The sequence below is a fragment of the Euprymna scolopes genome, chromosome 26 (genome assembly GCF_053919585.1).
Source record: "Euprymna scolopes isolate OS-2025 chromosome 26, ASM5391958v1, whole genome shotgun sequence".
Lineage (NCBI taxonomy): Eukaryota > Metazoa > Mollusca > Cephalopoda > Sepiida > Sepiolidae > Euprymna > Euprymna scolopes.
The window spans coordinates 60,054,770-60,073,263 of record NC_136507.1 but is presented as its reverse complement, the minus strand read 5'-3'; the positions used below and the strand labels follow the sequence as shown (position 1 = coordinate 60,073,263).

The window sequence follows — 18,494 nt, the reverse complement described above, 5'->3', positions numbered from 1 at the left end:
AGGGGGAGGAATATAGCCCTGAGAAATCAAAAAGGTGCAATCTATGTTTATTGGAAGCCTTTTACATATTGAATTCTAAAGAAGAAATTTGGAATAAAAGGCTAGATGCCATACGGGGATGTTTTCACAGGAATAGGTTTCTGCTATCACTCCTTAAATACAACTGAGGTATAACATTTACAACAATAAGGATCCTCGGATGCAAGGATTAAATTCTAATGTAGGGTTAAATAGCTGGGAATGATGCAATCTAAATGAAGGATCCAAATCTAATAAGCAAATATAGGTTCTATCATTCTAAACTAATCTAATAAGCAAATATAGGTTCTATTATTCTATAAAAATAAAAATAAAATATAAAGCTCATCCAAGAATGGAAATCTTTTTCCCATAACGGTGAGCATTTTTGTGTTTAGTTGTAGCAGTATTGATGGTGAAATAAGTGATACCCTCTTCAAATCAATAAAACAACTTAACAATAAACTAGCAATTATTATTAAAAAATTGAATTAGCAATTTGTGGACGAGAAATTAATTTAATTGTTTTTTGTCACCTGACATATAAAGTTTGCAGAATCCATGCTGGTTTATTTATTTATTTACTTTACCCTCTGATCTAAAGGTTTTTACCCATAAATGCAGGGGTAGACACCTTCTCATCAGAGTGAAACACATTTGTAGCCATTTGGTTGTTTTTTTTCTGTCAGAATAATATTTAGAGGATATATACTATTTTGTTTAGATACCTAAGAATGCAACACCCGAACCGTGATTTCTGCTTTCATGCCTTAAATGTAACTGAAGTATAACTTTTTACAGCAATAAGGATCATCGTATGCTAGGATTAAATTTTAATGTAGAGTTAAATCGCTAAGAATGTTATAATCTAAATGATAGATCCAAATATAACATGCAAATATTATTTCTATTATTCTAAACCGGGTAAGAAATATAAATAAAGTATAAAGCTCATCCAAGAATGGAATTTTTTTCCATAACGGTGAGCATTTTTGTATTCAGTTGTAGCAGTATTGATGGTGGAATAAGTGATACCCTCTTCAAATCAATAAAAAAAAAATTAACAATAAACTAGTTATCATTAAAAATTAAATTAGCAATTTGGGGATTGGAAATTAATTCAATTGATTTTGGCTTCTGACATCTTAAGTTTGTAGAATCCATGCTGGTTTATTTATTTACTTACTTCACTTTTTGTTCTAAATGTTTTTACCCATAAATGCAGGAGTAGACATCTTCTCATCGGTGCGAAACACATTTGAAGCTATTGGATGGTTTTGCTGTCAGAATAATATTTAGAGGATATATACTATTTTGTTTAGATACCTAAGAATACAACACACGAATTGTAATTCAGGCTTTGAAGACATGGGCAACCCAAGTTGTTATTGGATAAATAACAGATACAGGTTAAACCCATGAGTAAAAAAAAAAACAGTTTTGAAGATTAAAAATATAATTTATATTTTTAATTCGTTAAATAAGCTATCGTGGCAATTTCTGGATCGGTTTAATTAAATTAATTATTAAATCATAGACGCTTTCCAGTAATCACCAGACCGAAAACATCAAACGGCCGTAATTATCTCCCTTTAGCTGTTATGGAACTAATAGTGACCTCTTTTTCCAACAGAATTAACTATTAGCAATTAACAACAAAATTGGATTATCTCCGTTCACAATTGTTTTTAGTAACGATATGGAAAAATATTTAATTAGAATGATAGTGAATTTTAAAATATTAAATAATGATAAATAGATTAGAATCCTTTACTCGGAATGTTGTATGAGGATTAATATATATATATATATATATATATATATATATATATATATATATATATATATATATAATGCAGTCTTTTTATTTATTATCATATTCAATTAAATATTAAACCTAAATTGGTCTTAAATTTAAGTATTAAAACAATCGATAATCTGTAAAACATTACTTGCCACTAATAAGCAAATACGAAACTAAAATTAACGTTAATGGAAGGTTGTTATGGCCATATTATAAATATAGAAATAAAAAAAATTCTTTTTAAAATTAATTATGTGAAATGAAGAAATAGAAAAATCTAATTTAGGAATTCAACGAATGGGCTATATTAAAAAAAAATTTTTTTTAAATGACTAAGGGTTTTTTGTGGAAACTTCTTATGACTTTGTTTTTAAATAAGGATACGAAAATTAGGTGATATATTAACATTTAAATGGGCTTTTCACAGAGGTTACCTCCAGAGTGTATGTTTTTCACATGCTTATTTTTCCGTTAAGGGAATTTTTCTTTCTTCTTTTCCTTTAAACAATGTTCAATTGTCAAGAGTGTTTTTATTCATACTGTCTGAAGAAATGCTGGTTTTTGTGAAAATTTTCAAACGCCATAATGTTTGAAATTATCGATCTGGCATGGAAACAATTGTAACGTAAAATGAAATACACTTTTTGTTGCTATCACCACCTTTTTTGAAGTCTTGATTTTGCTTATGCAGTATATATATATATATATATATATATATATATATATATATATATATATATATATGTTGTGTGTATGCATATATATATGTTGTGTGTAAGTGTGTGTATGTCTACATATAAATCCATGTATGTCTGCATATACATTGTTTATATATGTGTGTGTGTATGTGTTTGTATATGGATGTGTAGAGATATACATATGTGTGTATATGTATGTTAGCGTATGTATTCATTCTTAACTGCCTAAAAAAATAACCTATTGTAAATTGAAATGAACAAGTCGACTTATAGCGCTACGAAAATTTTAAATGGAACCCTGTACTTGTCAAACACATGACATCTACACTAACCCTTTCCCTCCCCCTCTCTTGCTCTCTCTCTCTCTCTTTCCCTCTCTATTCCTCTTTCTCTCTCTCTCATCTACTTAATATACCTTGCTGAACAAGCAAAAAGCAGTCAAAATTTAAAACCTAAAAATTGAAACTTTTCCCCTCTTCTCTCCTTACTCCCTCTCTTTTTTCTTTACAATCCTCTCCCCCTCCCTATATCCATACATCTCCACCAACGCCTACCCGAATCTGCTACCCCCACACACACAATACAATCTAATGTATTTTAACCTTCAAAACTGAAATATTGTCAATACCCGTCTCTCTCCCCCTTATTATCTCCTACCCCCCTTTCCTTTTTTTTCGAATTTCTTCTAAAACACTTCCTCCTAATACTAACCATTTTTGTAAGGTCTGACGAGGCTGTTGGATCGAAACATGATCCAACATCCGAAACATATGTAACCAAACAGATAAAACGGTAATAATAAATAAAAAGCACATATATATATATATATATATATAAACTGGAAACAAAATCGGTTTAAAACTCCCAAAATCCATACTAGAATTAACCCTGGCTTAGGAGATAAAGTACTTGGTTAAATTCAGTTTTAAGTTACATTGTTTTGGAAGTTGGAGGTTCAATCCTCAGTGCGGGCGACACTAAAAATACAGTTTCGAATTACTAAGGATTTCTATCTAATCATGGCTGACGGAACGAGAGCATGCTACACTCGTGAAAAGATTCTAGATTTCGACAAGGTACACCTGACCAAAATCGGAGGTTACACCGAAACGTTGTGGAAATCACACTCAAGATGAATAATGCAAATAATAAGAACTTTCTGATTTTATATAGCAAGCAATATTTTAAAACGACCCCCTGCCTGCGGGTGCACTTTACACTAGATATATTTCCGTCAATTCGCCTATTCTTAAATTACGCAACCAAAAACTGTACGCGTAACGCTTCTGATGCGTATACAGTCCGTGTCAGAGTAATACCGACCTTTGTAATTGAGGTAATCGTTCCCAGTCACAGCTCCAGGGGGCGTTCGTCGCAGGCAGCACCTGTGAAAGTGGAAGAGGGATTGATTTATTGCGTGTCGCTTGGGCGTCTAGCTTATGAGAGAAGATCCGTGGGAACTTCTAAGCTATTTTTGAATCTGTTTTTAAATGTTGGAACCCTGCATTCAATATTAAATTAGAGGCGGGTGGACGACGAAAATGAAAGCTATTTATTTTTTATGCTTCTGAAGTTTTTTAAATGAGAATTGATAATTTGAATTATTTGGTTTATTTGGACTACTATTTTCATCTTGTATATTATTGTTAGAACGTATCGGCCGTAACTTCTGGCCTTCAAGTGCCCCTTGTCAAACTTGGGAATCCTTCCGCTGAACTGTACATTGAATTCTGGGCGTAACTCTTTTTTTAATCCACGGAGGTAGCATCTTTTCGTTTCGTCAGCTATATACAAGTTTTAAGTGATTCGCAATTGCATTCTGAGTATCGTCCGTACTAAAGATTGAATTATCAAACTCAAATATACTGTCATTTACAACTGAATTTTAATCTATTACTTTATCCGTTACACAACGGATCCTTGCAGATTTGTCAATAATAAACAAACGAAGGGAAAATGCAGTTTACGTCGAGTAAATAGAGCATATCATGATCTCACCGTGCCATGCGTGAAGCAATGGTCAAGTGGAACGATTTGTGAATGCGTTCAAAAGAACAAAAGGTACATCTATTAGAAAGCTATTCAAGAATTTTTGTAGGTATATAGAATGATTTCATATAATAATGTTTCATCTTTCACAAAGCCAGCAGAAGTAATGTTTGCGAGAAAGACTAAAATGGTGTTTCATAGACTATTGCCAACCATATGGATCCGGACATGTAAAAAAGACATGAAGTAACGCTTCAAAATTGGAAAAAGGTCTTCTTTCAAATAATAAAAAAACAATACATCCTTCTGGGAAACAATGATAGTGGAAGCAGGATTTACATGGTAAAGGGATTCAAATTTACACACAAATGAGGAAACGATATTCAGATGTCGTCAAAAATAATACTCCAAGGACGAACTGATGAATATTGCGACATATTTTAGATATCAATTCCGCAAACAGGTTCTAAAACAAACTGATATTACGAACTTCATTAAAATAACCCGTAAAAGAAAAAATATTGACGTCATACAAAGCAAAGCTAAAAGAAGGGAATATGTTCTGACGGTGATCTGCCTTATTTTCTTACTATATGGACTCTTCCAGACACTGTGCATAGAGGAGATTACGATGAATTCTCGGCGCAGTCTTTCTCTAACATACTATTCTGGGTATTTAAGCATTTTCCACCGCAAGAACTGTGGCAGAAAGGTCGAAAAGTGGGATTGAAACAGTCAGTGCTCTAGAGGAGGAGCCCTTTGACTTTGTAAAAGATGCCTGTATAGCCACGTCGGCATTCCCGGTAGGGCACCTCATGCGATTAGTAATAAACTAACCCCTTCTTAAAGATAGAAGGCAAAGCTAGGAAGGGTGGACCTCCTAGAACTGCACAGAATCAGAACTACACCACAATCAACAGGGATCGGACCATTACAGGAATGGTCTAATCTCTGTTGATTTGTAGGGGAGGCCAAGGATAAAAATCCCTGCCGTTCTGCTAACATACTATTCTGTATTTCTGTAAATAAATACCCTTATAAATATACCGCCGCGTTGTCTTATTTATTGCCGACACTTCCAGGTCACAAAACTTAATTATTTTTTTCTTTCAGATCTTGGGAGTGTTATCTCTTTGTAAAGATGATTAGTGAGTTTTGATTTTGAGTATAATAAAACGTGGTTCGTCCTTGAAATGAATGGGGGAAGGGCAAAGTAATTTCAATAACATTTTAATAAAATAAATACGTTATATAAACAATCGTTTAATTATTAACCAATACTGAAAATTTCATTAAGATCGCATAATTTTGCTTTTCTTTTTTTTAATCAGGGATATCGATTATTTTGTTAGAAAAACAAATGTTTTCACTGGGTGAAAATTTGAAAATACTAGATGCTATATGTCATCTCCTTTAATCGGGATATACATGCTGCTCGGGGAACCCATGTGGAATTTGATGTTAGAAACTTTCTCTTTGAGTGACCACTCAAATCGAATACCAGACCAGGTATTACATAATATATTATTATTTTTTATAACGTTAACCCTGATCTTACCTAAGCCTAATCGTAATTTAACTTTTATCTTAATCCGACTATAGTTTTCGTCAGCAATGAATAACTGCAGTTTTCTTCTTAGTCGCCTTTTTAACAAAGGGTATATGCACGGCTTCCTTTATTGAAGCCTATCTAATTTGTATAAGAACGACAAAAATTCGTGTTAGTTCGCGTGACTGTTGAGGATAAAATCAACTGCGCATCGCATCCCATCGCATTTCAGGCGTTTCTGGGGTAAGTCATTTTCACACTCACTACAATTTTCTCTACACTGACATGTCTAAACAATACTCACAAAAGTTGTTCAACGGTTTGTGAGCGTACTGCGCATAAGCACCAACGATACTTTTACACAAATCATTATTTCATTAGTGACGGGGCTTTCTTTACTAAAGGCGTCCATTTAATCTGCACGTGAACACATATAAAATGATATTCCTCATCTCACCGTGACAGACAGACGGACGTACTATAGTGCTGGGTATGGCATCTAACAAGAGAATGTGAGAAAAAGACACCAACTCAACTGTTTAGGGTTATCAGGGTTGACTTTCTACTGTGCAGTCGCCAATAAAAAAAGAGAAAGGTGAGAATTTAATTATTTGACACCTGTTTACCTCCCTTGGCACCGCCCATGTTTAATTGACGATTTGGAAATCTCCATTAACGTTCGTCGTTTATTTACAGTATTTTCTCATTTACGTTTTTCAGAGGTTGTTGTGTCAAAAGCTCAACAGGATTTTTCATTTTCATTTTAGTTGATTATTTATTTATCCTTTTTTTTTTTTTTTTTTTTTCTAGATACGCCCGTGCATCTCTATAAGTGGTTTTAGTCTGTCAGTCGGCATGTTACGCTTCCTCTTAAAATAACATTTTTGCTAGTCTGTCACGTCTTGGTTTGAAATAATGTTTTCGTTAGTCTGCCATGCGTCAGATTGAAATAAAAATTTTCGTTAATATATCACACTTCTATTGGAAATAACATTTTCGTTATTCTATCACTCTTTTATGTGGAATATTTGCGTTAATCCGTCACGCTTTGATTTAAAATAACATTTTCCTTAGACTTTCACGCTTTGGTATAAAATAAAAGTTCGTAGGCCGCTCAGGCTTTGGTTTGTAATGACATTTTCTTTGGTCTGTCAGGCGTTTGTTTTAAATATTTTCGTTCATCTGTCACGCTTTGGTTTGTAAATAGTATTTTCGTGTGTCAGTCACGATTCGATTTGAAATTACGTTTTGTTAGTCTGTAACGTTTTTGTTTGAAATAATATTTTCCGTAGTCTGCCATGCTTCGGTTTAAAATAAGATTTCCGTTATTTTGTCAGGCTTCGATTTGCAAATAAAATTTTCGTTAACCTGTTACGCTTTGACTTGAAATAATATTTGGTTTCGTTAGTCGCTCAGGCTTTGATTTGAAATAATGTTTTCTTTGTTCTGTCAGGCCTTGGTTTTAAATAATATTTTCGTTAATCGTTCATGCTTTGATTTGAAATAACATTTCGATAGTTTGTCACGATTAAAAATAAAATAACGTTTTCATTAGTCTGTCACGCTTTGATTTGAAATAACATTTTATTTAGTGTGCCACGCCTTGGTTTTAAATAATATATGCATTTGTTCGTCATGTATTGGTTTGAAATAATATTTTTGGTTTATCTAACATGTTTTGATTTGAAATAAGATTTTTGTTAATCTGTCATGTTTTGGTTTCGAATAACATTTTCATTGGTCTGTCACGGTTCGATTTGAAATATTTGAAATGCAAAACGCATAAACTGCTTCATCTGTAACGAAGAAAAAGAGGGAGTAAGAGAAAGAGGCGAACAGTTTGTTTTTTTTCTGTAAACGAAGAAATTGATGGTCATCCATGGAGATCGAAAGAAATAATTCCACGATTCTACATTTAGATAAAAAAAAAATAGATATGCGATACTAGATACCTTGTCATCATGACCTGCGTTCTGTCTCACGATACAATGGATATCTCCTGTAAGTGTGTTTGCGCGTAATTGTGAAGCAACATTTGCATAATCCTGAAACACACCTCTGCTAAGTTAGCACTGCCTGATTCCAGTGGCAAGTAGCAGTCAAGACCAACTGAAAACAGTGCCGAGATAAACGAAGAACACATACAGCACTTGTTATTTCCAAATGGTCACTCGTTTTAGTAGTGAACAAGCTCAAAGATGCTTAACTTCGATGGTCTTACGGGAACTGGGGTATTAGCGTGATTATCGCGTATTCATGTGTCATCAGAATCAATCAAGAATGGAAATGTTAAAGGTTTCCTAGGAGTGATACATGCTTTTTTTTGGGGGGGGCAACTTCTTTAACTAATAACCCGGCTAGGTGAATTATGAAAATATTGAATAAAATGACATTGTAAATATTCTACGTGTCCGTGTTCATTTAACCCCTTATCTCATCTTTATCTAAAGGGAATCAATTTCGAGATGGCTGCATGGTCCAAGCATGGGACACAGATAAAAAAGGGCACAAAACATTCACGAAGGAGTACACATAACATGTTAAAAGCAGCCTTGCCTCTTTCTACTAAGAAGTCTAATTCATGATCCACGCAGTCTCCTATGAGTAGAACATGTGAGATCAACGCACACACACACACACACACACACACACACACACACACACACACACAAAAGGTGAGCCAAAAGTAGATATACATTAAAAACCATTTATTTGAGATCATGTAGACGTACAACTACATGTAATAAGACAATTATATTAATGAAATTAATGAAAAGTAAATCATTTATCAACGCAAGTGCTCAAACTGTTTTCCTACTTGATTTACAAAGCTTTGAAGTCTGCCCCTTACGCTTTGACAAACATTTTCTACTTTTGGCCCACTCGGTGTGTATATATATATATATATATATATATATATATATATATATATATATATATATATATATATGTGTGTGTGTGTGTGTGTGTGTGTGTGTGTGTGTGTGTGTGTGTGTGTTTTGTTTTTGCGATACGTCTTGAATGAATTCAATTATTTACGAAAGTGCATTTTTTTTTTACCTAAATGCAAGTTGGGAATAATTTTCCTTTTAACCAATTTGGTATCCCCACATGGGGAGCGGTATATATATTATTTTTTTAAATAATTTTAAATTATATTTAAAAAAATAATATATATATATATATATATATATATATAGATAGATAGATAGATAGATAGATATAGATATACTCCTACAATTTTTTTTTTGTGTATTAATATTCATATTAAAAACCTTCCTTTTTTCTATTTATTTAAAAGAAATTACAATTTTGTTATATATGGGTCGTTAAATTTCATTTATCTGCAAAAGATCTAGCTTAGTTGCATATTTTTTCAAACATTCATTTTAATTAATTTCTTATTAGTTTTTTTTTCAGTTTTCTTATGGGATGATCATCTAGAGTTAACTATTACGTGCAATTATATTCATGCAGATATTCTACATGATTTATACTTTCGTAATATTTGCGTAAAAAGGTTATAGTAAGCATAAATCTCTTTCTATATATATATTTATATATTTATGTATGCGTATACATATATTTGATTACAAAATTTAACCTACTAAACTCCGATGTCAGTTTTTGGTCTACAGACATAAAACTTAATATATAGGATATTCGAACCCATGCGAAACTTTTATTTTGGTTTTAGTCGGGGAAAGTTGGTGCAAAAGTGTGAAAATTATAAAAATGGAATTTGCCAGGTTAACATTGAACGACGGCTTTACGAATATGCATGCATAACGTAATAGATATTGGCTCATAATTTTATATCGAGCAAAAGGAAATAAAGTGGGTGACACCGCTATCTCACTGAACGTAAACAGAACGTTTGCACAAGTAAACAAATGAATAATATGAATGCAGTTAAGAGTTTTAAATAAAAAATAATTTCTTTTATTTTAGAAATAAAACTTTTTCACAAATAAACAGAAGACAGAACTTTTCTTATTTAATATCTCACTATTGATGCAATTCTCTATCTGTATAAAAGCCAAGTACGTCCAAGGATGGAGTTCTGCTGCCACATCTGACAGGAGCTGCTAAAAACAGCCTATCCTGCCTTGACAGAGTACAAAATAGATTTCGTGGCTTAGTGGGGGATGCCCTTTTCTCTTCCCTGCAACCTCTCTCTCCCACAGAAGAGACGTTGCAAGCCTGTCTTTGTCTTATCGTTATTTCCATGGCAACTGCTCGTCTGAGCTCCAATCTCTGGTCCCTCTCTCGCCAATCTTTCACGATAAACACCCGTCTATCTGAAACCACTGTCAATAATTTTCCTCACTCTTTATCTATGCCTAAATCAAAACGTAGATTCCATGAACAAAGCTTCTTTCTTAGAAGTGCATGCCTGTGGAACTCTCTTCCGTTTACCTGTTTCCCACCTGACTACAACTTGGATGTCTTCAAGTCCAACATAAATAAATTCCTGATGAACCGCCACCTTAAGTAAGACACTTTATCAAATCTCCAATACTAACGATTACTACGATACTATCCCATTGATTACTGTACATACAATAACCCTTATCCCTGACTGGCTTCCGGGCCTTGATAAGTGGAAAAAATTTTTTTATTTTAACTTTCTCTTTTGGCCAATAATTATTCTATAGTAGTTTGGTGTTTTGCTTGAAAATCATAGTTGCTGCCACTTGTTCCTGGAACGACTCTCCCTAAACATTTGTGTATGTTTTTTGTTTTTTATTGGGGGGGGGGGTATATGCAATTCTTGCGTCTTTTGGATGGATCTTTTTAAGATGGTTTAACATATTAGTCGTAAAATTTTTTGCGGATTTGCCACCTATTGATGTGATGGTTTGCCATAACGTGCAGGCAGCTGTATTCTTATTGTTGGGATTGACATCAAAATACTTCCAGGAGAAACTTCTGGAGAGTTGTAGTCCATATTTAGTTAATTTTTTACGTATCTAATTACTTATGTCTGATATCGAATTACTAATTTATCTCAATAAAATATACATCATCTGTTGCAGAAAAATAAAAATATATATGTAATGAGGAATTAAGGTATGACTTTATTTTAAGTTCGCACATCGTCGCACATTGTCATAGTTTACTTCCTCAACATGAAAAATGAAAGATAAAATAATATTCTTTGACAGCGATTTAAAGTAAAAAATAATAATTCGATAAGAAGTGAAAGTAATTAAATTTTCCCTATCCTTTTATCTATTTGCCTTAAATTCAGTGCAGTTGTAAAAGTGTATATGTTAACAGCGTGTAATATGGTTTAGACAATGCATATCCTTTCAATAACTTTTCACTGGCAAGCAAATAAAGGGAGTTAATTTGTCTTTATTTGCAATACAATTCGATTAATATTAATATGATGTATGACAACAAAATTTGCTGATAAATTGGCATTAGAAAATCTATTAATCGGCCGAATAATCAAAGGCAAGTTAATCGGTAATTGGCTAATTAATTAATCGGTACATCCCTAATATATCTATATATCTATCTATCTAATCTATCTCTCTATATATATATGTATATATATATATACATATATATATATATTTATTTATATATATATATATATATATATATATATATACTCTCTTCATACACTCTTTATACACTCTTCATAAAACTTGGAAAAGATACCTAGACGACTGCTTTATCCTCTGGAGGACCACATGGGGGGGGAGTAATTAGAGAACTTCACACTGTGCTACAAAATCTACTTCTCAAAATAAACTTCACACTAGAACAAAGCCCCACAGAACTACCTTTCCTAGACATCCTAGTAACAATCAAAGACAACAACATAATTACAGACATCTACCACAAACCAACAGACACTCAACAATACCTCCACTTCAAAAGCCACCATCCTAAAAACTGTCTAAAATCAATACCAACTCCCTAGCTAGTAGAGTCTGCACCATAGTAACAGACAGACACCTCCGTTCGACCAGACTGAATGAACTGCTAATAACCCTGCGAGATGGTACCCACTACCACTAATACAGAAAGGTATTGAACTGGGAGAAAAAATTCCAGTAGACCAACTAAGAATCCAAAAAAAACACAACAAAGAACAAATTTTAGCATACGTCTCCACACAAAACACAAACAACCCAGAACTATTTACACAGATAATAAAAAAAAAACTTATCATCCTCAATCAGAACGACAAACTAAACAACATACTTAAAACAACAAAAATAATAAAAAGCAAACGCCAACCCCAAAAACGTAAAACACATCCTAACTTCCTCAAAACTCGTTCCACACACTACAAAAGGAGTTACAAAATGCAACAAACCGCGATGTGAAGTATGTGACATAATAGAAGGTAACGCATACACATTCAAAAACCCAACACAAGCATTCAAAATAAAAAAGGATCTAAATTGCACCTCCAGAAATGTAGTATATGCACTAAGATGCACAACATGCAAGAAATCCTACATAGGTGACACCAAAAATTTCAGCAATAGAGTGGCCTTACATAAGAACAACATCAAAATTGCAGATAACAAATACCTCTATGTTTCAAAACACTTACACACATGCAGTGGAAATACCTTCAAAATAATGCCAATCTTCTAAACAGACAATTATTTTTATTTACTTACACAGGAAAAAAATTTCATAACAAGATTCACTCCCGAACTAAACAGAGCCTAATATCAACACACAAAAACATGAAATGCTAGGCACACTCGCGTGTACGTACATATACATATACACACCCACACATAAATCGGAACCAACACATTAAAACACACGCGCGCGCATACAGCCACACACAGACATAACACCCCTGTCTCTAATACAACACATTGAACAATACCAACCCTACTTTACCTGGAAACGAACAACACTAGGAAACACCTAGAACCATAGTATAGTATATGTTCCAACACCTCGCCCCCATCAGTCAGTGGAGGAGAAATCCTTCATGACTGAGATAACTATCATCCCTCCTCCCATACCTATACCCCTCCAAGTGTCCCCTCCCCTCTGGGAAACGAGACGTTCCCCACACTAAGAACCGATCCTGGGTCTGGTCATACCCACATGGGGAGACAAATAAAAAGAAATATTTAAAAATCCCCTACGTATATTTATAAATACACCTCTTTATCTAAACAAACATAATAGTAAGACTACTCGAACAGACTAAGACTGAAACGAAAAATTACAATACTAAAATCTAAGAATCAAAATTGAATGAAAACACCCCTACCCTTATTTCAGAGGAGCTGGTCCCCCTTCTTCACACACACACACACACACACACACACACACACACACACACACACACACATTAGTAACGATCTTGGATCACAGTTGGCTTCCTAGAGAAGCAAATAACTTTATAATACTATAAAACAGAACACACATTCTTAAAACCAATAAAAGAAAACACACTCACCCCCACACGCGCACGCACACACACACACACACACACACACACACACACACACACACACACACACACATACACATCCTACCCTATGCATCCAGTTGACCAAGTACCAATGGGCCCCTCACTTCCACTCAAGTAAGAATAAAAATGAGACAAAACAAAGAAAGATAAATAGAAACACAAGCAGAGAGAGAGAGAGAGAGAGAGAGAGAGAGAGAGAGACATAAGACAGCAGTGACCACAGTCCACCCCAATGAACCAGTAATAAAAATTGAATATGCGAATGAAAAGTAGAATCATTCACGCGTGTTTCCACCTCTCGGAAACATTTCAAATGAACTACGAAAATGTTCTTTTACATTTTAAAAACATCTTGAATATATGCTAAACATTTTAAATACTTTCTGAAGAAGACGCTTCACAGAACGTCTGAAACGTGTTAAAAACGATTTCAATGATTTAAAAACATTATTACACTGATCTAAACATAATTTTCAATGAAAAGCCAAAACACGGAATGATAAGATAATGTTAAAAAATACACATTGTTGGTGACCACACCCTTATATATATATATATATATATATATATATATATATATATATATATATATATATATATATATATATATATATATATATATATATATATATATATATATATATATTTCTCAAGAAAAGTTGCATTCTGTATTGTTTATTTACCTTTGTTATTTTTTGGCAATTTTTTATCAACAAGTTTTTTTTTTTTTTCAAGAAAAGATGAATGTTTTTTAACGTAAATTGTTAGGTGAAAGTTTTTTTTTTTTTTTAAAAGCTTACATTTCTGGGGGGTTTATTTTAATTGGCAGTAAAGCGGTTGGCGCAGTTGATAGAGACGTTGAATCTCTACGGTTCCAGATGAGAATTGTCTAAAAATAGCGGTTTCAATCCTACCCAAAGTAGGCCAGAGGCTTACTTAGCCAAAAACGCGATGAGACGACAACAACTACGGATGGCAGTGATTGCGGAGAATGCAGTTAGGAGATTTGAAGTTCCCATCCGTCGCTGTTGGCACCTGACGAAGGCTAGCTAATAAAGATGAGGATAAATAAATAAATTAATACAAATAATCCTCATCTCAATAATGAATTCCAATTAAAAATAATAGAAAAGTTTTTGCAAGAAAATTTATAAATTATTTTTTGTCAACAAATGTTAAATTATTTTTTATCAACAAATGTTAAATTATTTTTTGTCAACAAATGTTAAAACACTAATCAGAAAAAATAGCCCCCCCCCCCCATCACCCAAAAAAATAATTTAAAAATAACAATTTTATATAAACAACAAAAAATTTAGCGTTTCAACATTTGAACAATGCTCGACTTAATCCGGTGATTGTCGGTCGCTCCCGAACCATAATTGATGGAAAATCCCGAGTATCCGAGCCAAATTTTGCAAGAGTGCCATTGTTTTTAGTTTTGTTATTTTTTATCAATATTTTCAGCGGATTTTTATCGATTGCAAACAAAAAAAAAATTAAGCCAAAATGCAAAAAATTCAATATTTAAAGATTTTTAAGAGGTGCTCAGTTTCTAATACAAAGTTCTAGTAAATCCCCCCCCCTTATTGGAAACACCAAAGGGAAACACGAAACCGAATTATTACCAGTATGGTTGGGAAAGTTTCTTTTCCTTTTTTTTTGTTTTTAATTGTTTTTTGTTGTTGTTTTTTTTTTCAATATTTTCAGCATATAATTATTGATTAGACACTCATCTATCAGATTCTGCAAAAATATTTTCAATGCAAAAAATCAAATATTTAAGAACTTTTAGGGATCGTTCACTTTCTAATAGATATATAGTAAGTATGTGTAGAAGTTTGTGGTAGTCTTACAATGTAACTTGTTATAACTTAGTGTCTTAATGTTATATTTTTAAGTAAAAATATTTGTTTGCATATAAATTCCAAAACTCATTCACTCTAATTAATTTAGGTGACTCAAGTAGGAATTAACCACAATTAGTAAAATTGTCCTCAAACAATAATATTGTAATGAAGGCAACATTGGATTTTTATAAAATAGTTGGGGGGGGGGGTCGAACAAATAAATAATTTTAAACATGTTATTAAATTAAAGCAAGTTTGAAAGGTTAACAACAAATTAATCAATAACATGTTTAAAATTATTTATTTGTTCGAAAAAAAAAACTATTTCATAAAAATCCAATGTTGCTTTCATTACAAAATTGTTTTATTAAAATTATTTTTTCTGACGGAAACTTTTCAATAAATGTTTTTACAATTATATTTTTGATAAATTTTTATACAGTAAATGTTTTTGTTTTCATTTCCCGTTTTCAGTAATTTATTTACTTTTTTCCATAGTTCTTTCCGGAAGTTTCATTTTTTGTTATTTATTTCATGCTTCGGCCATAGTTTAAAATAATGGTGTCTCCCTTACATTTGTATAGCAGGTACGTGAAATAAAATGGCGTCTCCAATTTCGGCAATAAAGTGTAGAAGCACCAAAAATATGGCAACATTGTTACACAGAAACCCACTTAATTTATTAAATAAGAATTAAATAGAATGTCATAATTTTTAAAAAAAAAAGACACATAAAACCACGAATGGGTACGATGAGAATACTATACCAAAATGTCAAAGCAATCAGTTTCGTAGTTTTTTTTTTGTTTTTGTTTTTGTTTTTTTTTTTTGTTTTTAGATTATCTGTAAGTATCAAACATACATTTCCATTTTTATTTATATAGATAGATTATTCACTTACAGGGAACCACTTTTCAATGCAAAAAATCACCCGATTGTACAAGTTAATGAAAACAGCTATTATCCTCCTTTGTCAGAAACATCACTCAAGGAATATAAAGGTTTCCTTTTTTCTGGGTCGGATGTTATTTTTTGTGGGTCAAATGTGAAGGTTTTTCAATCCTCTCTAAGTAATCATCATCATTCAACTAATAAAAACTGAACTTATAGTGAAAATTCATATCTTTTACTTTATCTAATTTTCAAATATAAATTTCCTTTTGTTTTCATCTATTGCGTCTCGTTCAATATCGCTGAAATGTTAACATATTTTTTATGACAATGGTCTTTTATGACTCTCAGTAATCCGTTTATTATATGAATCATTTGGATTGTTGAGACTGCTGTTCTTGTATTCATTCTTATTTTCACAACTTTTCGTCCGATGTAATCTCCGGCTTTCTTTATGCATTTTTTCTAACTCGAGAACTTTTATGTCCAACTCGAGGTTTCAGAGTTCGAAAAAATGCGTCTGAAGAAAGTCGGGGGTTACGTTGGCCAAAACGCTGTGAAAATAACAACCAAGATGAGATACGAATGATCCAAATATTATCATAAATCATTTGCAAAATTTCGACGCTGTTTATTATAGTCTGCTTTTTTTTTACCGCAAACGTTTGCATTCCCATAGAGAACACATAGGTACACATTTGAACTTTCACAAAAATACTTTCGCCATTACGTAGCTGCCTACACGCTAATCTTAGGATGATCAATCGGAATGGGAATCGGGAATCGAAAAAAATCGAAACTTTATATCGGAGCACAAATCTGAAAAATGTGTGCCGGTTTTCCGATGCAAAAAAATGGTTCTTTTTATAGTTTAAATTTATTTGTTTTTGTTTAAAACTTAACTTTACATGACCCGTGTCAAAGATGAAGCGATAAATATTTATTGATATCCAATTACTAATAAAACTTAAATCTATAGATCACACCCTACAAGTGTATTTGTACGTTTGGGAAAATATTGTACACATTTTATGGATTTTGCAGTAAATTAATTCAAAAACAACAACAACGCAACTATAGTAAGCCATTTTAAAAGAATCGGAATCGGTAATTGTATCAGAATCGGAAAAAAATATTGGAATCGTCTCATCACTACTGCACACGTTAATTATTAGTTATAGTATTATTTATCTCCCCTCCACGAGGTTAGACTCTCAGATTTTCAGTCGGTATCGTTAAACATTGAGCCACCGTTATCGTTTTCACCTCGTGTTATTAGCCCTTTAGTCACCATCACATTCACTATTAGAGTAGAGAGGATGTTTATCCCTTCCTCCATCGAGGTAAGACTGATGTCTAGGTCGAATCTGGATGATTGATGTTCTTTAATAAAAAAAAACAATAATAATATAAAAAATAAACGGAAGTAAAATATGATATTACAGTTGCGGAAACAATAACTGTGACAAACCCCCCCTTCTTTCAAGTTCTGCCCCCCCTCTCTCTCTCTCTCTCTCTCTCTCTCTCTTCCTTTCTTTTCGTTTTCTGTTCTTCCTTTCTTTTTGCTTCCCTTTTCTCTAGGAAGTTTGCTTCCCTTTTCTCTAGGAAGTTTGTTGTTACTTTGAACTAATTAAATCATATTGACCCACCGATAAATTCATAGTCTGCGAGTACGTGTGGTTTTCTTGGTTAAGGATATGAGACCCAAACACCTGCATGTTTTTGATGTTTTTTTATTCTTGTTTTTTTTTTTATTATTATTATTATTATTATTGTTACCTGCTCTTCCAGTGTTGCTTCTTTTGTGACTTACTCTCGCACTTTATTTATAACGTTTCATAAAGGTATTAATTAAAACGGTGTCATTTTCATTTTTACCTTAAACGCAATTGTTTACGATTATATATAATATGCAGGCTTGTTGCCATTTTATACTGATTTTGAAATGTAATATTCTCATACTTCTAAAGATTCTACTTTTATTTAAAACTAGCATTTCAGCCCGGCGTTGCCCGGATGTTTGGAGGTGTATGTTGAACAAAATAAAAAAGTGGTAGTAGGAAGGCAGGCTCGATCCCGTACCGCAAAGGAGGAAAAGAACGAGGGAAAAACCTGACGTCTTTGCTGTTACGACCGGAAGTAACATATGTTTAAATTAGGCTAGACAGTCGAAAGGAGAGGATGACTTTCGAAAATATCGGCGAAAAAAGCGACCCCCTGTAGATAA

General features: G+C 32.9%; 1 protein-coding gene across 2 annotated transcripts in view; it reads right to left on the bottom strand.

Annotated features, from left to right (window-relative positions):
• The window catches only part of LOC145248101 (protocadherin gamma-A11-like), a 131,357-nt gene that overhangs the window by 75,152 nt on the left and 37,711 nt on the right, over positions 1-18,494 (bottom strand). The window contains exon 2 of one of the 2 annotated variants that reach the window (XM_080109890.1): positions 3,844-3,905. The exons of the other annotated variant lie outside the window; for it this stretch is intronic. The gene's annotated coding sequence lies outside the window, so the exon portion shown is untranslated. The remainder of the gene's footprint in view (positions 1-3,843; positions 3,906-18,494) is intronic. 2 annotated transcript variants of the gene reach the window in all.